This window comes from Mauremys reevesii, linkage group 9 (assembly GCF_016161935.1).
Source record: "Mauremys reevesii isolate NIE-2019 linkage group 9, ASM1616193v1, whole genome shotgun sequence".
Classification (NCBI taxonomy): Eukaryota; Metazoa; Chordata; order Testudines; family Geoemydidae; genus Mauremys; species Mauremys reevesii.
This window is the reverse complement of record NC_052631.1, coordinates 2,791,516-2,813,176: the sequence shown is the minus strand read 5'-3', so window position 1 is coordinate 2,813,176 and position 21,661 is coordinate 2,791,516. Positions and strand designations below refer to the sequence as shown.

General features: G+C 46.8%; 1 long non-coding RNA gene across 1 annotated transcript; it reads left to right on the top strand.

The window, feature by feature from the left end:
- Positions 1 to 92: 92 nt before the first annotated feature.
- Positions 93 to 12,083, top strand: LOC120372259. Its single transcript, XR_005584821.1, has 3 exons — positions 93 to 271; positions 11,524 to 11,661; positions 11,849 to 12,083. It is a non-coding gene; the product is annotated as an uncharacterized LOC120372259 (long non-coding RNA).
- Positions 12,084 to 21,661: the final 9,578 nt, after the last annotated feature.

Here is a 21,661-nt window from a genome sequence, read left to right as displayed (position 1 = left end):
TCAAGTGATTCATCCGGTCATTTGTGACATAACAAGGAATGATTCCACCAGGATGGACACAGGTTCTCTGCCCTTTTCCATTGACTAGCACAGCCCCGCTGTTCAATATGTAAAGTCAGTAGCATTGTTCTATACTTTCTGCTCGGAGTTTGAGAGCCAGTCACTTCTCAAGCGCCTGCTCGGCCGTGACAACTCTCAAATGGTGAAATGATGCAAGGCTGCCTCTGAGCTAAGCCTGCTCGCCCTGCTCCTGCATGCAGTGCCTATGCAGGTGAGCAGTAAATACCCCATTGACTTTAGTGGCACTCCTCAGGGGAATGAAGGCAACTGGTGTTGCCAAGGGTTACGGGATCACCTCTCTGGTTCATCAATAATTAAAAAGTTGGGCTCTAGATTTCAAACACTCCCAAGTGTGTAGGTCCCAGGGAGCGAAGGCTCTGGACTCATCTCTGCTAGGAAGGGATGAATCGTAAGAGGTTTCCTTCTTGGTAGAGGCTATAAATTAGTATCATGTTAATTCCACCACCTCTCAACCCTCCCACACATACCCATTCTCCTGTTTCTCTGCTTGGTTAGTGTGGTTGCAGGAGACATAAATATCCTAACACTTAGCTTCAGACAGTCTGAGAAACAGTGAACCATTTGTGCTAAAGGCAATAATCTTCACAGAAACAGACAATGCCGTGAAAGCCGATGAGCTGCTTATTTACATGCTCCGATGCACTGAAATTTAACAAGTCTCTAACCCTTCTTAGCAGGGAATGACATTGCTAGGGAGGATGGCAAAGGTGGTGAAGCAGAGCAGGGAGAGGTGAGACCTGCATGGCATGATCCCAGCAGCACACGACATGTGTGGGAGTGACTCAGACACCTCAAGGTTGACACATTGGAACAGGCAGCTTGAGCTGTGCCATTCCAGCGGCTTGTCTCAGCCAGCCAGACCCTACGCAAACTGTGCGCAGGCAGAGTTTTGGGTCCTCAGACCCAACAAACTTTTGACGGGACAGAAGCCACCCCTTCCGATCCCCCACCCTGTCCCACCACCAACCCCTGCTCGCTTTTCCTTTCTGTGAACTGCTGCTAAACTGAACCTTGGGGAGGGCTGGGGTGGGTTGGCAGCCACTGTAAAGCTGCTTCCCCAAGCCTTGCAGGAGAACGAAGGGCAAAGTCTGAGCCTCTGCATTGGAAACACGTCTGAGTGCAGAGTTTCTGCCAGAGTAACCCAGCTACTAGGACGCCCCAGTATTGGGAGGGGGGAGCTTGGCTGCAGCTTGGAGGCTGAAATCAGTTAAAACATGCCTAAGCTTGGGGGATGGGAACTATGTGATGTTCTGCATAGGGGAATGACTAAGGACTTGGATTGTTAAGCTCTGAGGAAGGCAAGTATGGCTGAAAGTCATTTTACTGCTAAATAAAAATTCAATGAAATTATATTAAGGACATTTGAGCAGCTCTGATGCTAGATAAAATAAACTAGTTAATCACACAGAATATTTTATACTTCTTGATCATCCTTTATCCATTCATTTTTCCTGGCAGTGTGCTGCCTAAATACTACAGTGAGGAGCACACAACACCCCTGTGATGTAGGAAGAGTAAGGTGAGGTAGCAAGCTACTAACATAGGAGCTACTATTGAAATAAGCTAACATTATGTTGTTACGAGTGACTAAACTAACGCCTGGGATGCATGCTCAGTGGTAACAAAACATTTCCAGAAGCCTGAGCAGATTCAGGATGACCAGAGTGCTTGCACATTCAGGGTCAAATTAATCTCTGGGCAGAGGGCCAGCAGAAGGCACATCCACCACATAAGCAGCTGAATACACATGGAATCAGTTTCCTTCTCAATAAATGACCCTGTGCTTTCTTTCCTGATGAACACAAGTTCTGTTCTGAGAGCTTGCTAAGCTCAGCAGCAATTATTTTGATCTCTATCGTACAGCTGGGGGAACCAGGGCTTCAGTTGAGAGATTCCTTCGTTCTGAGGTCAAGTGACATGTCCATGGTGGGTCAAAGAGGGGGTAGAGTGCCGACTCACACGCCTGTGTTTTAACTTCCCTCTTTGTGTATGAAATGCCACGTTTGCCATGTGCTACTGTCAGGATGCTCTATTTATGGCTTCTTGTCTGTCCAAGCTGCTGAGTTCTTGAGGGTGCAGGGACTCTCAGGTTTGGGTGAAATGCTTTTATTTAATTATTCCATCAACAGCACAGGGGATGGAGCTGGATTCAGTGTCTCCCATTGAGAATCTCTAAACTCTCCCTTCGCATCTCTCCCTATGACTACTTCCTCCTGCCTCTGCACTTCCTGCTGCATACGTTCATTGTCCACACTAGCTACATCCTCCCCTTCCCTCCAAAATAAGATCCAGTATTGCCAAAACCAAGCCTACAAAAATCCTGCATCTGAGCACCAAAAAATCATTATACTGGCCTAAAACTCATGAGTTTAAGAACAAAAAGAAAGTTGGGTTCTTTTGCTTTGCTGGGGTTTTGAAATATTAGGATCTACTTACTTCATGTATTCAAGCTTTTCTTTGCAAACCATGAGGACGAGAAACTTACTTTTAAAAAAAATGAAAGCTGAGATTCTCATACAGAATCATGGTTTCAGCAGCTGGGGCTCTAAGAAAAACACTAAAAATCACGATCAGGTGGTTCCTCAGTTTCTTTGATTAGTGTATGGCATAATCTCTCACTGTGGTCTGTGCAGTATGTAGATAGCAATGGATTTTTCGCCTTCAGTCCATTAGATATGATGTCCATCTGTTTGCATTTGGAAAGGAAAATGATATCTTTCTGTACTTGTGCAAGTTTCTTCATGAGGTTGATGGATTGCCACTCCAAACGGCTAAATGCAGTGACTTGCATGGTCTCAAGTATCAGAGGGGTAGCCATGTTACAGATCCAGAATAACACGGCTACCCCTCTGATACTAAAAATCACGAGACTCGTGATAAAATCCAAGAGTGGCAACACTGCATTTTCAGAATATGCACTATTGTCTTCAAACCACACCTCTGTTTCTGGCTGGTGTCTAGCTAACTTGGTTGCAATGCCAACCCACCCACTGAACCTATCAAAAGTAAATTTTGTTGCAAGGTGTAACTTTTTGCTATTCTGAAGACTCCCTGCAGAGCTAGAACTCAGTGATGCTGAAAGCGCTGGCTCAGTATGAATATATAACTAACTCGGTGCATTCAATTAGCAGAAAAATTGGTTCATCTCACTGCTGAGCACTTGCAGTGTGGAGGAAGTTAATTTTATGGTTGCTGAGATTCTTTTGTTTGCAATGACAAACTAAGGGAACTCCGGCAGTACTGCTATCTGTCACGGAGCGATTTTACAATTCCTTCCACTATATAAATGACATGGTGAAAAATCTCCTCATTAGTTTAGATGGCAACAGCTCTCGTTCCCTAACAGTAATGAATTAGAATGACCTATACAGCCCTCATGGTGCCCAGTCATGAAGGAAGGTCGTCTACTTTTAGAAGCCCCCAGATGCTTCTCAGGACGTCAGGGTGGGGGCAGTGAAAAGCCAGCCAGTCTCTCGCCCTAGTTAGTAATATAGAGACAGAAGGGAAGGGAAGGCAAGTCTTGCATGGCTCTTTGTTCTCCCATTTCTGTTCCCTAGGCATTGCTTGGAAGAGCGCCGCCCATTGTTCTGGTGAAACTGGAATGAAATGGAAGGCCTCTGGTGGCACTGGATGGCTCAGGGAGTTGAGAACGCACCAGAGAACGTTTCTCTTCTTTGTCTGGTTCAGTTACTATCTCTCTGGATACTCTCTGGCACTCGGATACTTCTATGGAAAACAGAAAAACCTGCAGGCCGAGTTTTGGAAGGATATAAACTCCCTGCTTCAGGGCAGGAAGCAATCTCTGACTAATGGGGGAATAGGAAGGAAATTTCTCTGAGCACCAGCTCCTCTGAAGTAGCTGGGACTGGCTCCCATTACTGGCCATTGTCAGAACCAGGATAATGAACTCGATGGATCCCTGGTCAGATTCTGCCAGCCCAGAGCCGTGTCCCTGTGATTGTGGTGGCAAAAAACCTGCAGAGAGGAAGGAATTTTTTTAAAAAAGGGAAGAAAGGAAAAGCGGCTCAGTCTGGCCCACACCATTTTGTAAGTGAAAGTTCTGACCTTCGGCTGGCTGATCAGTGACGTGCAGTTCCTGGCAGGGAACGAGGGTTTCGGTACCGTTCCCTCGGAGCATTGCACCCGTACGTACGTTACTAGGCCTGCACTAATTGGTTCCCCTTGTGGGAAGCCTCAGCAGAAAGGCCAGTCAATAGACACGGATCCAGGCTGCAGAGCTCCGATCCAGATCCAGAGTCCCAGGGTGTTCAGGTCCTGGGTTGGGTTCAGCACATTACAGAGAAAGGGGCAAATCCTGAAGTCTGGATCCAGATCCAGTCCTGGATCCCAGCTTCCCCTAGGGTCAGGGTTATTCAAGTCTGGGCTCCCTCTCCATCGCGGAATGCATGAATCCCCCCTGGAGACGGCATCTGCGGGTCAGGACTGAGGCGCATGAGCGGGGCATTGTGGGAAACCTCAGTCTTTAGCATTAGTGAGACTGTTGCTGGAATTGTATGTCCAGTTCTGGTGTCCGTATGTTAAAAAGGATGTTGAAGAACGGGAAAGGTTCCAAAATGAGCTACGAGAATGATTTGAGGGTTGGAAATTTGCCTTATAGTTAGAGGCCTAAGAAGCTCAATCTATTTTATTTATGAGAGGGAAGGTTACGAGGTGATTTTATCATGATCTACAAATACCTCTAGGGGAGAAGATTTCTGGTGCTCACACTCATAGATTCCAAGGGCAGAAGGGACCCTTGTGAGCATCTAGTCTGACCTCCTGTTTAACACAGGCCAGAGACCTGCCCCAAAATAATTCCTACACTGTATCTTTTAGAAAAAGCATCCAGTGTTGAAGAGGGCTCTTTAATTTAGCAGAAGGCAGGAAAACAAAATCCAGTGACGGATCCTTCATCATTTGGAGTCTTTAAATCAAGATTGGGTGATTCTAAAAAATATGCTGTAGCTCAACCACAAGCAGGGGCGGCTCTAGGAATTTTGCCGCCCCAAGCACGGCAGGCAGGCTGCCTTCCGCAGCGTGCCTGCGGGAGGTCCGCTGAAGCCGCGGGACCAGCAGACCCTCCGCAGGCACACCGCCGAGGGCAGCCTGCCTGCCGCCCTCGTGGTGCCGGCAGAGCGCCCCCCGCAGCTTGCCACCCCAAGCATGCGCTTGGCGTGCTGGGGCCTGGAGCCGCCCCTGACCACAAGAGATGGTCTTGATATAGAAATCACTGAGTGAGGTTCTCTGGCCTGTGTGATGCACAAGGTCAAACTTCTGAGGAGGTCCCTTCTGGTTCTAAAATCCATGAAATCTTGCATTGCTATCACTTGTGGTACATCTGCTCTGTGGAGAGGCTTTCAGGTTCCAGGGCTGTCTATGCAGCACTTCTGACAAGCAGTGAATGCACATTAAATATAAATCAAAGTAAAATACAAGTGTCTTGTGTTGGTGATGGCTGATACTTTTAGTATTTGATAAGGGAGGCAAACCTCTTACATTGTTTAGCCAAAGAAGGTCATTTGGTTTGTCTGAATGTCAGATCTTCTAGGTACCAGGTACAGGTTTATTTATAAAAAATGCCCTTAGTGTCTGGCAGGAATATTGATTAAAGAAAATGCTGGAAAGGGGATGTAAGGTAGGACAGCGTGGGAGATGATGGAAAGATTAACATAGGTTAATTCTGGCAGGGAACAAGTGATGCATTCCAAATAATGATCTGGGCTGGAAGGAGCCAGAGGACTTTGACATTCAGTAAAGATGTTAGGTCAGTCGGATGTGCCTTTCATATCGGCACAAACTGGGGCTTTCCCGTCAGAGCTGCATGACGCTCTCTGGCACAAGATTAATGGGGACGCCGCAGGACGCTGGAGAATCTTAAAGAAGCCGCAGCGGGAGCCAGGCCAAACTGGCACTCTGCCACTGCTTTGGCTTTTGAGGGTGGCGGGGGTGGAGTCTCAGGGCACTGGGGGAGTGGTGCACAGAAGGGATCCATGGTGTGGAGGTTGAAGGTGGACTGGAGAGAGATGGGGGCAGTTAGAGAGGTTGGGGGGGGGGATGGGCTGGAATCTCCATGCACTGACATAAGCTCGGGTCCAAAGTGGATATATGTATGTATCTAAGGTGTGTATATATATGGCCCCCATTACCGAAGTGTATCACACTCCCCAGTGTATTTATCCTCACAACACCCCTGTGGTGCAGGGCAGTGCTGCTATCCCCATTGTGCAGAGGGGGAACTGAGGCCCATAGGATCACTGCGAGCATCGAGTCTGCCCTCCAGCATACGACAAGACATAGCCCTGAATTTATTCGCCTTTGAATTAGAGCCAATCCTCTAGAAAAACATTGACTCTTGATTTAAACATTGCCGGTGCTGGAGAATCCATCACAGCTCTTGGCAAGTGGCTCCAATGATTCATTGCCCTGCTTATTAAAAACGTGCACCTCATTTCCAGTCTGAATTTGTCTAGCTTCAGCTTCCAGCTATTGGATCTTGTTATACCTCTGTCTGCTAGAGTGCAGAGCCCTTTATCCGAGTTTTCATCCCCACGTCGATACTGACAGACTGGGATCAACTCACCCCTTAACCTTCTTGTTGTTAATCTAAACAGATTGAGCTCCTGGAGTCTATCATGATAAGGCAGGTTTTCCAGTCCTTTAATCATCCTAATGGCTCTTCTCCGAACCCTCTCCAACTGATCAACATCCTTTTTGAAAGTGGGCACCAGAACTGGACCTAGGATTCCAGCAACGGTTGTACCAGTGCCAAATACAGACATAATAGAACCTCTCCACTCCTACTCCAGCTTCCCACCTCTATACAGCCAAGGATTGCATTAGCCCTTTTGCCCATAGCGTTGCACTGGAGCTCACGTTCAGCGGATTTCCTCCCCTCCCCGATCGTCCCCCATCCTGCAGGAATGGCCTGCATTCTCTGTTCCTAGATCTAGGTCTACATCTGGCTGAGTTAAATGCATACTGTTCGCTTTCACCCAGCGTACCAAATGATCCGGATCGCTCTGTATCAGCAGCCTGTCTACTCCTCCAGCCCACTGTCATGCGTAGCCTCGCTGACTTCAGGCTTACTCTTGTGAGTAAGGGGTTCTCCATCTAGTTCCAAGAAACTAATTGAAGAAAACAGGGCTCTGAGTCTTTCTAGAGTTTAGCCACCCGCTCCCAGAGGAGGCAAAGCCCCTGCTGTGTGTCTGCCAATCTTATCACCTGCATGCTCATGCAACTGGACGAGTTCCCAGTGACACAGGGGCAGAACTCAGCAGTCAGGGATATGCAGGTAGCACAGAGTTTGCTCTCCTAGGGAATGATACACTAGACAACTGCAAGCTTTTCATTGCTGAGTATACACAATGCAGTGTGTGTGTGTGTGTGTGTGTTGTATTTCATCTATGCTCTTAACATAGCTATTGTGGACCTGATTCTGACCTCATATACAGTACAGTGGCATACATTTGCAGTCTGAAGTCAGTGGGCCAGATTCTGATCTTACACTGATCACTCATGGCTTTGACTATTGACATTAGTGGAATTGTTTCTGATTTACACCAGGATCAAGCAGAATCAGCTACAGTGTCAGTGAGATTAGAATCACTCGTGTATAGGGGTGTGTGTGTGTGTGTGTGTGTGTGTGTGTGTGTGTGTGTGTGTGTGTGTGTGTGTGTGTGTGTGTGTGTGTGTGTGTAAGAGAGACCCAGGAACCACCTAGTGCCCATGGCAATGGGCCCAGGAATCACCCGAGTCTGGGATGAGGTCACAAATAAACGACTCATCACATCGGTCACCACTGTCACTGTGAAATGCATGTACAGCAGTTGTATAAGGAGTTGTCTATATACACTGAAAATGTATTCTTACAGTCTGGGTGTAGGGATTGGTCACCAGCAAAGGTGACAAAGAGGTTTCCTGTCAGACAAGAGAAGTTTATCCATCCGCTTACATGTAAACTGAGTAGCGTCTTGTTTACAACGGGTCTCCTATCGAGTCCACGCTAAATGCAAATGAAGGATTGTGAGACCTTCAGAAGGAAACTAATAGGAAGAGAAAAAGTGTGTGTGTGTGTGGGGGGGGTTGACCCTCAGAGTCCCTTCATGACCACATGAAGGGCACACCCAATATGCTGTTGTCATGAATATTTAGCCAAACCACGGCTTGTAAGGGATCACGTAAAAACTGATAACACGCTGATCATTAATGTCATTGTGTGAGGTATGCACAGCTGGTGTGTAAAGAGTCATGTAGGTGTCCTGGAAATATGTTCTTAAAATATGTTTTGGGGGCAGATTTGATAAACAAGTTTGCCCTAGACAAAGGAATGTTGTTTTGTCCATCTCCAATGTAAATTGGAGAAGGTGATGCCAGAGACACTGGAAGTTACATTTACGTATGAGTCAACAGGGAAACAGCAGGGGAGAAGAACCGTACCTGGGGGTGCATTTCAGCAGAAGGCAGAGAATGGGCGAGAACCCTTAGGATCTGTCCACACAGCAAAGACAGACCTGCGGCTGGCCCGTGCCAGCTGAGTTGGGCTCGGACTGCAGGGCTGTTTCATTGCTGTGTAAACTTCCAGGCTCGGGCAAGAGCCGGAGCTCTGGGAGCCTCCCAGCTCACAGGGTCCTAGAGCCCAGGCTCCAGTCTGAGCCCAGAAGTCTACCCAGCAACGAAGCAGCCCCGCAGCCCGAGCCCCGCAGCCCAGGACAGCTGGCCCGTCTAGGTGCAGAGTAGACATGGCCCAAGTTCCATCCCCCACTTAGGAGAGAAAGGGGGCAGCACCCTCTGAGTCTGTGAATATTTGATCCTCTTGCCAGAAGGGCTGGAGATGCTGGGAGCTTGAGGTAGGTGAGGAAGCTGTTTAGGTGAAGATTGTCGCTTGCTAACGGTAAGTTGTAGACACGAGAGAGCATGTTTATTTTGTTTTGTTTGTAACCATTTTCTGTTTCTGCTATCTCTGCTCGGTATCACTTAAACCAAGTGTATTAACAGAGAACGGAGGTTTGAGTTTACTGTAAAACAGGGTTTCTCACACTGGGGTCGCCGCTTGTTCAGGGAAAGCCCCTAGCGGGCCAGGCCGGTGTGTTTACCTGCCGCGTCTGCAGGTCCGGCCGATCGCGGCTCACACTGGCCGTGGATTGCTGCTCCGGGCCAATGGGAGCTGCTGGAAGTGGTGCGGGCCGAGGGACATACTGGCCACTGCTTCTAGCAGCTCCCATTGGCCCGGAGCAGCGATCCACGGCCAGTGGGAGTGATCGGCCGGACCTGTGGACGGGGCAGGTAAACACACCGGCCCAGCCCGCCAGGGACTTTCCCTACACAAGCGACAACCCCTGTTGAGGGGCAGCTCTAGGGATTTTGCCGCCCCAAGCACGGCAGGCAGGCTGCTGCGGGAGGTCCGCCGAAGCCGCGGGACCAGCGGACCCTCCGCAAGCAAGCCGCGGAAGGCAGCCTGCCTGCCGCCTGCCTGCCGCCCTTGCGGCGCCGGCAGAGCACCCCCCGCGGCTTGCCGCCCCAAGCACGCGCCTGCCCCTGTTTGAGAAACCCTGGTGTAAAACCTCTCAGCGCTGTTATACTGAATGAAAGGGTGAGCACTCAGTCTCTCTGGAGACAGCACATTTAATAATTTCGGAGTGGCCAGGGAGAGGGATTGGAGATTGCAGGGTGACATCTCTGAGTTCACTGAATGTTCCCTGCAAGGTTTCGACTGGCAGAGTCTGGAGGAGTTTGCTGGTGCGGCAGGACGCTGACATACAGGATAAGTCCCAGCAAAGCCCACCCTTGCGGAGGCAGAGGTGTAACACTGGCTTACCATTTTGGGCACCCCAAAAAAGCATCACGGGTGTGTGTGTGTGTGGGGGGGAAACCTTATCTTCAGGTGCACTTTGAAGTTTTGCTCTACTGTATTTGAAAGGGGAGTGGGGGAACAGCCTAGCATCCCTTATGTAAGAAGTAAACGGACAGTGAAATTGCTTTATGAAAGTGGGATCTCAACCAGGCTTGGTTGAAAATGCTGGCGAGAACTATGGTTGAGATAAGCTTCTTTTGCCTAGTCAAGCGTAACTTGTTAGTTAAGTTTAGTCTCTAAGAAGCATGTTCTGATTTTGTTTTGCATGTAGCCATTTCTTTCCAATATTCTTACTCACCATCATTTGCATCTCCAGCCTGGGATAATACACGTACTCTCGATTTCACTGTAAGTATATGTAAGAGCTGCAGTGCTAAGCAAAGTGCTGGTCCTGAGTGAATGGGACGAGCAGGTGTGTCCTGAGCCTTTGGGAACAGCTGGCCTGGTCATTCTGAGAGTGTTCACTCAAGAGTGGACTGGACACTGCAGGACCACTGCGAGGACTCGGGGGTTGGTAATGCTACCTGTATGGAGAATAAGGCCCGTGGAGGCCTGGCCAGGCTTGTGCTGCCAGAGGGTGGTGGCTTCAGGGAGCTGATTTCCACCAGGCACAAGCAAGACAGATCTTCTAGGTACTCTACGCCGACAGGAGAGAGCTCTCCCATCGGCATAATCACTCCACCTCCCCGAGCAGTGGTACCTTTGTCGGTGGGAGAGCGTCTCCTGCCAACATAGTGCTGTTCACACTGGTGCTTAGGTCAGTGTAACTTACGTCACTCTGGCTTTTCCACACCCCTGAGTGACTTAAGTTATACCGAAGCAAGCGCTAATGTGTACAAGCCCTAATTCCATGTGGTCTTTGAAGGATTTCCTTTGACCAGTTCTACAGGTATTGCCCTTAAGCTCTGCACTACAATGCAGTTTTGTAATGACATAATTATGCAACCCGCTGATCAGCGTGAGCCACAGAGGATACAAGTCTGTGACAGGCAACAGCAGCAGAGCTTGGTTCTTTAGCTCACACTGTAGAGACTGCTGCTTTCAGCTGGGGACGTCCTTGGTTCAGTCCCAGTGATAGCCAAGCCCTCAGCCTCCTTCAGTGCAGAAGTTGGGTGGTGTGCAGTGAATGACAAAGGGGCTTGTGAACAACAAGGCAGGGGCCTCGTGGATCGGTGTCCTATTGTTGGTCAAATTTCACAATGTAAATCTGGTGTAAATCTCACCAGTATAAGTGAGGGATGTAGCGGATGAGTCAGGTGTCTGAAGGTTACCATGCCCACTGGGAGGATACAGACCCAAAGATGTCTTGTCTGCCATCTCGGCGCAATAACTAAGCCGCCTGCTGACTAGCAAATTACTTTTGCCTGACCCCCTATCAAATGTCAGATGAATATGTGGTAAGTTGGTTGAGCATTCTCATAAGTAAAGGTCTGTCTTCTCTCCATGCCCAGTAAATGCGTGACAGCATCTCCTCTCCAAGCGAATCTGTTGGCTGTGGCAATGGGATGTCCCGTTGCTTAGACAAACAGCTGCCTTTTTAACCAAGGATTGAATAGGTCTTGAAGAACAAAGGATTTTTTTAATCTTTACAGGTGGTCACTCCAGAACTGGACTCTGGTGAGGCAGAATGGGGAGATTGCACTGTGTCTTCCTAGACTCTACCTGCTTTTTGGGGAAGGAAGAAACTTTATTCTCCACAGTTCTCAGTCCAGCCCTGAATTCACTATTAAGTAAGTATCCACGTCTTTCACTAACAGAAATGGCAGGCAGAAAACCAGGTTAGCAATTCCTTGAGACAACCTCATCTACCTCCTGAACTCTGGGCTGAGCAGTCATCAGCTTTGCTGAATGCAGAGGGGAACAAAGCGAGCCCCGGAAGGACAGCACAGACACTTCTCACCATCTCTCTCTTTCCAGTAGCCCCTGTTGCATTCTGCTCTTGGCCTCGGAAGGAAGGGGATGAGAGTTTACGACAACAGCCAAGTGCAGAGCTGGCTGCAGCCATGCATTTGCTGAGCATGGAGAGAAGAAAGACAGGACCAGGTTGTGACAGCTGCCGCAAGAGGCTGTTGAATCCAAGACTTTAGTAAGGTCCAAGGAGGGATTGGACGTTGCTATGGATAACAAGGCCACCCAGAGTTATAATAGTTAATGCCGACAAAGAGTTCTGGAAGAAATAAAAACGTCCTGGTTCAGGTGTAAACCAACACTCACGGCAGGCAAATTACCCCATATCTCCATACTGCAGGGTTTTACACTTTCCTCTGAAACATCTGGTACTGACCATCATGAGAGCCAGTAGCACAGGTCTGACCCAGTCTGGCAATTTCCTATGAGCAGCAGCCAGGCCCAGAGGTCTGATTCGCTGACAGCAGATGCAACAGCTCCTTTTGGCTCCGTGTCATTTGCACAAGGTTATGCTCCTTTATACAAATGCAATCTGCTCTGAATGACATTCCAATTCAGCCACCAGCTCTCACTTGGTGTGACTGGAAGATGCAAATCAAAGAGCTTGTGTGACTGATTGGCAGAGATGTGCGTGACTTTTCCCTCAGAAGGTTGAAATGGGAAAGGCTGCATTTTTCACCCCCCGGCATCTCCAGGGCATTTTCCATACATTTTGCTCTAAGAGAAACTGTCATTACAGCATCATGTCAGAGAGGCTGTTAGAAACGGAAGGTCAAAGGTCAAATTTAGCATGCTTACATCACTGTGGCGTCACTGATGGTGGTTTTGAATTGGAGATTGGGAATCAGTTTAAACCAGGGTCTAACTAAATCATTTGGGACCTTTTTTAAAAAATGATTAACCCAAAGCATAGAAAGTTTTAAGGGAGATTTTGAGGAAGCGTAGAGTGTACATAAAGGAGAGACTGATAAGGGAGGTTGGAGTATTAACTCGAGGTGATGCAGTTATAAATTCACACTCTTCCTATCTCTTTCTCAGATGGGTTATTACAACAATCAATAAATAAAACTAAAGAGATGCGACAGGCTTCCAGGCAAGCATTTCACTTTCAGTTCAAGAGCAGTAGCTTCAAGCTTCTCCAGATGATTTTTAATTAAAAAGTGAAAGCCCTTTGACTTTTTCATCTCTGAAGAGAGGCGAAGAGTTTCAAACACACAAATGGCCATTCGGCACCCAAAGCCCTTTGAAAGTTAATAGGAGTCGGATCCTAAACCCCTCTGATTCGGGCCTTTGGAAATCTCTCTTATGCGCACACTAGGACACTACCGGGGTTACCAGGGCTGGGAGGAACCTCCTCCCCCCGCCCCCTGCCCTTAGTGTGAAATAGGTCATTTGGTTTGAATGTCAGATCTTCTAGGTACCAGCTACATCTGTCAGCTGCACTGTTGTAGCAATTCTAGGGTAGACTAGAATTTAGACAGGGTTCCAGAGGGGCATAGCTAGACTTGGTTAAAAAAACATTTTTGATGAAAAATTACCTTTATTTTAAACTACCATTTAAATGTCTTTAGAAATGTCCCCATTTTTCAATGAAAACAGCCAAAATTGAAGAACTTTCATTTTAATTTTTTTAATGGAAAGTGTTTACCGTCTTGTCACCAGTTCTAATTCTCTCTCTCTGTAATGGTGGTACCTCTGTGGTACCAATAATAATCGGTCTCTAGTATACACTATTTGCTCCACATCATTTCCTTCTCCTGCTTTGACATACATCAGCAGACTTGCACATTTGAACAGTTGGCCAATGGCCCTAGAAATGTTATTGCAAAATGTTTCCAGGGCTTTCTAATTGGCGGCCTGTTTTTAATGCTTCAATCCCCATAGGTAGTCTTTGCTGGATAGTTCATTAGTTTAGGAAAAACTATCCGATATTACTGTGTCATTAATTGTATTAATGGAGGAAAACACTTTTGTGGGGAGGAGAATAGTTCATGCAGCACGTTTTATGGTACGGGGTTCCCAGCCCCGGCTCAGTGGCTGAACACTCTGTGGCTGTATCTCTTAGCTGTGCGTTCTGGGAGCACCAGCTGGCTCCGGTGACTGGCTGGCGGAGTGCACAGCATTTCTCCTCTAGCTCATTAGGTTGAATCCAGCCCAGGCTCAGAATGACAGAAGTTGCTTGCTGCTGGGTATGTTCAATATCTGTGGGGAATTAGGTGCTTGTTTCACTACAGCACCCAGAGAATAATTGTCTGTATCATATAAAGTGCTATCCTCACTGGTACCCTGTTGTAGTCTTGAGATCAGCATGGAAGCCAGACTTTCCTTTCCCCGCTTAGAGATGGTCTCACCAGGGCAAAAGAAAGGCATAGCAATGAGGGTTCGGTTTGGGAGAAATGGTGATGCTTACAACACTTCCACCTGTGTTGTACCTTTCCTGTGAATAAATCAAAGACCTCAGTCTCCAGGACTGTCACTTAACAATTGCACCATAAAATTATTTTAAGTATTTAACTGCAGCGCTACAGTGCCAATAAAATCTGAGTCATGCACCAAGCAAACTGCAAAACCTTTCCAGCTCCAGGCTGACGGCTAGGACTCAGAACATGAGAAATGGTAGCTCCAAAGTACTCATTTGTCCACTGAAAATTAATGAGCAGATCAGTGCCCCAACTGGAAGACTTTTACAAGTATACCAGGATGTGCACGTGAGCTGAACTTCAGAGAGGGTTGTTGACCCAGCAGTGCATCCAGATTCAGGCTTATAGATAGCCCCTGAATCTTACCATGCCGCAGCGCTGAGGAATGTGGTTCCCATCTGCCTGGATTCAATCCACTTGCAACACAAAGACCTCTTGGCAAAGAGTCCCCTGTTCTCTGCAAACAGCTCTCACCTCACATCTGACAAACTCTACAACAAGCACAGGATATCCCAAAAGAGTAACATATAAGATATCGACAGAAAGCTCATAACTTGTCAAAACTCTTAATCATTGTGAGATGTATGCTTGAGTGGCAGTGGCAGGGGAGCTACCACAAGAAGACTCCCTCTTGCAAGAAGCAGGGAGTAACAACAATCCTGGGTGCACCGAGAACCGTCACACTGTTTTCCTGAACTCATACATGCAGCAGAGATCAGCTGAGGCACCCAGGCAAAAAGTATCTTTGGTTTAAGTGGAAGGGAGCTAAAGGCAGAGAGTTTCCTGAGAAGGATCCTCGACTCAGTGTCGCATTGATCCATGAGAGCATGGAATTATTGAACGTCTCAGTGTGCTAGGAATAGATGATCATCTTTTACTTGGAACAATGGTGAGCTTGACCCTGCTACCACTAAATCCTTATTCTGGAAAAAGTCTCATTGAAGGAAAGTAGAGCTTGGACTTTAGGCTTTGGAAAAATGCTGGGAATATTTTTAGGTGTAATTAACGTAACACATTAGAACAAGTCTGTGCCTTTAAAAAATGGCCAAAGGCAGTAATCTCCTGTATAAAAAAAATAACATTGACCTTGAATTCTAGGATTGCTTTCTGAAGGACGGAGCAGTGAGGAGAGGGTGAGAAGATTATATTAACTTTATTTGTATTAATGTTCTTTGGATTGCCTATGACTGTCTGCTATTATAGCTAGTAGCTCATCTTCAGCAGTGGCTCATGCTGGATATGTCAAAGTGTGGTTCCCTTTGCTCCTTCTGTCACCACAATCACTATACCATGCCCCTTTTTACAATAGCTTTGTCATGGAAGAGAGATTCCTTCTGGACTCCAGCCGGTGCCATGAAGCATTAGGATTAGTTTGATGGCCATCATAGAATCGTAGGACTGGAAGGGACCTCGAGAGGTCGTCTAGTCCAGTCCCCTACACTCATGGCAGGACTAAGTATGATCTAGACCATCCCTGACAGGTGTTTCCATCCTGGCTGCTGTAGCTGCAGACACTGTTCTTTAGGATATTTCTTGTAATACAAGGGATGAGTAATGCTGTTTTGAGCTTTCTGCTGAAAGTGAAGACATTAAGAAATGAGTCCTTTGCAACAAATCACCCTTTCTCCTGACAAAGAGGAGGCTGATGATCACTATCTGATCACTGCAGAGCGAGTGGGAAATGCACAAGGAAAAGGGGGCTATTCCTCCATGTATGCGTGCATCAGCCTCATTAATATCAGTGAGAGATTCATGCATTAATAATCTCAATGATATACACACAATGCCAAAGTGAAAAGGATGTTCTGTACAAAGAAACATCAGCGGCATTAGTTATTGCCACAAAGGGTATATCCTTGTCAGCCTTGATGGGAATTTATGTTCCTAGGTCAGGCTTTTAAAGGAAGTCAGCAGAGCTGATGTGATGCATCAGCAGGAGCTGCGTTTTGGGAAGTTGGCTTCTGGAGAATCTCTAGAAGCAAATCCCCTTGGGGCCTAATTCTGTCCTGATGGACTCGGAAGGATGGTATGAGACTCACCTGCAATGATGGGGAGCCATGTTGTTGCTCCAGACTGTATAAACATGCTCGGGACGGTGGATTCTGGTTGGACTGGGCCAGGGGAAACAGTGCTGATGGGTATCTGGACAAGGAAGAACAGAAATGTTCCAAGTGTTACTACACACAGCACATCAGGTTTGTGGCTTTGTAAATACAGGCAACACAGCTAGTGTGGACAGGATTGGGTATTGAATCAGCTCCAAAATCAAAAGTCTTTAGCACTTACACTCCTGAGAGAAGCTCTTTTAGCTTAACGATGGACTCCAGGATTTGCCTCAGGAGCACTCAAAACGTATCGTCTCCTAGGATCACCAACCTAGAATGGACACTTACTGGTGTACCATGAGCACCATTGTTTTAAAAAAAACCCACTGCTCACTTCTACCCCCTTTAAATGTATAGCTGTCACTTCTTTCCTGCTGGCACGGCCATGGGTGGCTGGTGCAGGTGTCACACCTGAAATCACTGCCAAAGTGCAAAGAATTAGGGGAACTTGTGGAGTAGGTGATCTCGCAAAGCTGTCAACCTGTTGCCTGGGGGTTGCAAAGCTAATAATAATAATTATTGGAGACATACCTCTCTCCTAGAGCTGGAAGGGACCCTGAAAGGTCATTGAGTCCAGCCCCCTGCCTTCACTAGGAGGACTAAGCACTGATTTTCCCCAGATCCCTAAGTGGCCCCCTCAAGGATTGAACTCACAACCCTGGGTTTAGTAGGCTAATACTCAAACCACTGAACTACATTGACTTTGGGAATGGTTAGTGCCGTCCCTCTAGAACGTAAACTCGCTTTTATTCCAAGGGAAATACGTTCATTATTAAACAAAACCAAAGCTGTTTGTCTACCCAGAGGAGCCATGTACCGTACACCCGGGAAAGGGAAATAGGATTCCCTAAGCAGGGCACCCAATCTCAGGCATGTATTTGTGTGTGTGGCTCTTATTTGTTCATCAGCATTTCCCTCTCTCTGCTCCCCTTACCGCCGTGTCTGGATTTCTGTGTCGTTCTCTCTGCTCCATTTCAGCCTTTTATTTGTATTCTTCTTTTGGTCTTTTCCCAGTCTAGCCACTCTACACAGTGAGTGCATTTGGGGAGCTTTTCACTTCAGGAGTGAAATTCCCTGCTAAATCTGTGGTGCCCTACAGAGCGTGTACGGCTTAGTCTCTCCCAGGGTGGCAGCAGCTGAATCCCTGCTCATCTTAGTTACAGGATGCCAGCGGATCAGTGATCAAGTGGTTAAAAATGGGACTAAGGCATCAAGGGACATGAGTTCTAACACCGATCTACAGTCTGCTGCTGGATAAGTCACTTCCCTCCTCTTTGCCTCAATTTCCTTATCTTTAAAACAGGCTAATACTTGGGAGGGGTATTGCAGCACTGAATTAATTAATGCTCCTTGGATGGAAGGAGCCGTAGACTGCAAATATGCAGCATTACCCCTACAATGGAGTCAGGCAGCATTCACCTCCTTGAATGGGGGGAGGGATAGCTCAGTGGTTTGAGCATTGGCCTGTTAAACCCAGGGTTGTAAATTCAATCCTTGAGGGGGCCACTTAGGAATCAGGGGCAAAAATTGGTCCTGCTAGTGAAGGCAGGGGGCTGGACTTGATGACTTTTCAAGGTCCCTTCCGGTTCTAGGAGATTGGTATATCTCCAACTATTACTAGCATAAGCATTAAAATAATCTCTCTATATAGCTCTCCAGCCTCAATATAACTGACCTACAGTACCCTTGCAAAAACACCAGTGGCCCCAAACTCCATTGTCAGGGACAGTGATTTTGACTGTTATTACAGATCATCAGTGGACTTTTATTTATAAGGCTGTATAGATTGTGGAATTTATTGACATCTTTGTACAGCAGAACTTTCTTCTTGCAAGTTGTCTGAAAAGTTATCCCTGATATTACTATTCACTTAGAATTGCCTCACATAGAATTGCCAGCTATTGATTGTTTCCTCTAAATCACTCAATAGAAAGTTCATCCATCAATCAAATGGTCTGATTTCAATAGCTAAGGATTGGGAGGAAAGGGTCATTTCTGAATCCAGCCCATTTTTACATTCTTGCTTTTTCTGAGTCTCCTCAGTAACACTCCTCCTCTCCCCCTGCCCAGCCCTACTCCTCTCCCTATCTATTCTACATTGCGGCATGCAGAGATATCCATGTGCCATTACTGGGCCGGAGTCTAATCACATTTCCACCCTTGTACATCCAGAGTTATCTTCGGTAGAATCCCCCTACAACAGCACAGCTGTAAAAGCAGTCCTCCAGTATGTGTTCCCTGGCTTGTGGGTGTTTGGGACAAACTGCAAGAAGGCAGGAGAGTTGGGTTTTCTCTAGCTAGCTTTTAAAATCAAAATTTGCATCCCCTTTGCCAGTTGGCATCAGAAGGTTCCTGGGTCACACATGGTTGTAGAGAAAAGCTTGAAAATGTGACCCAAATGCATCCTAAATGCCCAAAATGCAAATAAAAAGAACCTAAAATGTATTGTTTCCTTTTCAATCTCATACTTATAAAGCCAATTTACAAGCCCAACAGTGAAGGCTCCTCTAGAAGTTAATTTATAGGGTACAGCTGATTAGGGTTAATTGTAGTGCCTGGGATAACCTGCACAGCATGATTGCTGTCACCCTGCGATTGGCCAGGGGATGGGCAGGCCAGCTGCACAAGGTTATATAGCAAACCTGGGGCTAGGGCAGCTGAGTGGTGGCTCAGCTTTATGGGGGGCTGGTTGAGGAGAAGGAGCTGGAAATATTTGTGAGGGCTCAGAGGGGCTGGAAGCGCACTTGGCAGTTTTGTAGGTGGGGGTGAGATATGGAGCAAGTACAACTCCTGCCATGAAGGGGATGTGCACTGGTTTTTGGTGTGATGGGCAACAGTGAGGCCTCTGGAAATTAACAAACTCAGGCTGTCTAATTCCAAACTCTTGTAGCTTTTTCTTTTAATTTCCTGCACTCTCTTTTCTAGAAATCCTTTAAAGTCTATAGGGGAACCATCGAATGTAAAACAGATATGGACTGAAAAAACCCAGCAACTCTCAGTTAGATTTCCTTATCAAATGCTTATCCTTCATTGTGGCCTCTCTCTACTACAGATGAACAGAATAGTTAGTCACCAAATTCAAAGCAGCTTCCACACAGCTCCTTTCTATGTAGCTCTCAAAGTGATTTTTGCTATAGTTCTGTCTCAGATTAATTGCAGATAAGTGCAGACTAGGACAGTGGTTGAAACAACGTATCCTTTTTAGTCTGCTCCCAGTCACTCCTCTAGCCAATAGAAACACTGCAGAGACAGGCATTCAAGCTTTGTACAAATATTTGTGAGCTTGGGGATATTTACTCTAGGAACTCCTGGAAGCAGGGAATATATTTTACTCCATGGTAAAGTGTTTAAATATATGGCAGTATGTAAAATATTACTAAATCTTTTAATTACAAGAATAAATTATTGTGCAAAACACTCATTAGGATTTAAATAGATCTTTAAAGAGCATCTCTTTGATGGTCTGTGTACCCTTTTCCAATGTGTAAAAGCACAGTGAAAATAGAGGCAAAATAATAGCACATTTCTAATCAGGTAAAGATTAATGCACTGGACAAGGAGTAAAGAGGCCTGGATTCAATTCCTGGTTCTGCCACAGACTGCTAGTCTGACCTGGGGCAAGTCATTTAATCTTTCTGTGCCTCAGTTTCCCATCTGTAAAATGGGGATAATCATGCTTCCTTTGTCTGTATTGTCTATTTAGATTATAGGCTCTTTGTAATAGGGACTGTCTACTACCATATGAATGCACAGCACCTAGCACAATGGGTGTTCTCTTTCAGCTGGGAGCTCAAGGCGCCAGTGGAATATTAATAGCACACAAGCCCCAGGCAGTATGTGTAGCAGAAATCCGATACTTCCACCCCTATAGACCCACCAATCACACACACAAAATCTATCTACTGTGTTATTTATCAAACTGAGCAATTAAATGGGGACAGGGTAATTGCAGGTCTGGTCAGTAGAAATCTGAAAAGGCTTCCTCTAAAACTGCAGAGCATTCAGTAAATTCATTGTAGGAGGGAACACGGCCCTAATTTGTGGCATAGTAAAACATTAAATATTTACTCACATGGACGCTGGCTCCCTCCTAGACTCACTATGCTGGGCCACAAGAGATTGTTGTTCCTGCTGTCCTAAGTGAATGAATCACCTTGCCAGGCTGACAGATCATTTTCATTTTCTTCCCTGATATGTGAGCATTGACTTCTCTTCCAATAGAGCAGAAAAAGGAGTCGCAATTAACTAGAGGAGCAGATAGCTTAGAGGTGGAAGCTTCAGGTTTGAAACCACTGCACTCCTTGGACCCACAAATTGTCAACATGACAGGGCTAGCGTAGTGTTTTATCTTTCTGTATTACAGCCCCTGCGTCCCCCGGGGGGATTAGGCCCAGGATCCTCCAAGGTCCTGTCTGTTCTCTGTGGGTATTCATAAACTCAAGGCACTTTCCCTAGGAGTGAGCATTTGCTCCAAAGCTAAAATGTCTTTCCCCACTGCTAGTGTGCTGTCTCTTGTTGGCTGTCATCCTCCACCCCAGCAATGGCTGCATTACACCGAGGTAGAACACATGATTATTTTCTATGAGCTAGTTCGGGATTTTTCAGTTGCTATCTGTAAAATTATTATAATTAGAAAAAGTGTGGAAAACCATGCGCCTCTTCTCTCCCTCTGCGCCTGTTAGATGAATAAAGGAATCAGAACCACTCGGCCGGAGCCCGTATTTCCCCTTGAACAGCATGTCGCTGACTCGTTCGAGCCCTCATCTACCACTTGCGCAGTAGTTTGGGTGGGGTAGAGACCCCCAGCCATAACTCATTGCAGCTCAGTGAGCAGCACAGCACAAAACAACACTATAAGAGAAGGCTGCTAAACGTCGCCTTGCCTCCGAGAAGGTGCAAGGCCAGTAGTGAGAGAAGGTCAGAGGACATGACTTGGCACTGACTGCTTCAGTGACCTTGCTGTGCACAGGGCAGGGCCAATCACTTCATGGGGGATTGCAAGGCCGTAAGTGGCTGCAAGCACCGGGATCATTGGTTTGTTTTTTTTCCTCAGGACACGAGGTCAAAGAGGCAGGTGTCTCTCTCTCACCGGCCCGGATGAGATCTAACATATCCTCTCTAGCGGGGCTTTAATTCCAGCAGAAGCGGAGAAGTTGTGAGATTGGAATCTAGCGTGCACAAGTCCCAAATCAGGGCATGAAGCCAAATTGGAAAATTCCAGCAGCGGTTTTCCCTGCAGAGCAGGCACCAGGCACAGTAGAGGAAGGGCACTGAAGCAAATAACAAACCAATCTGGA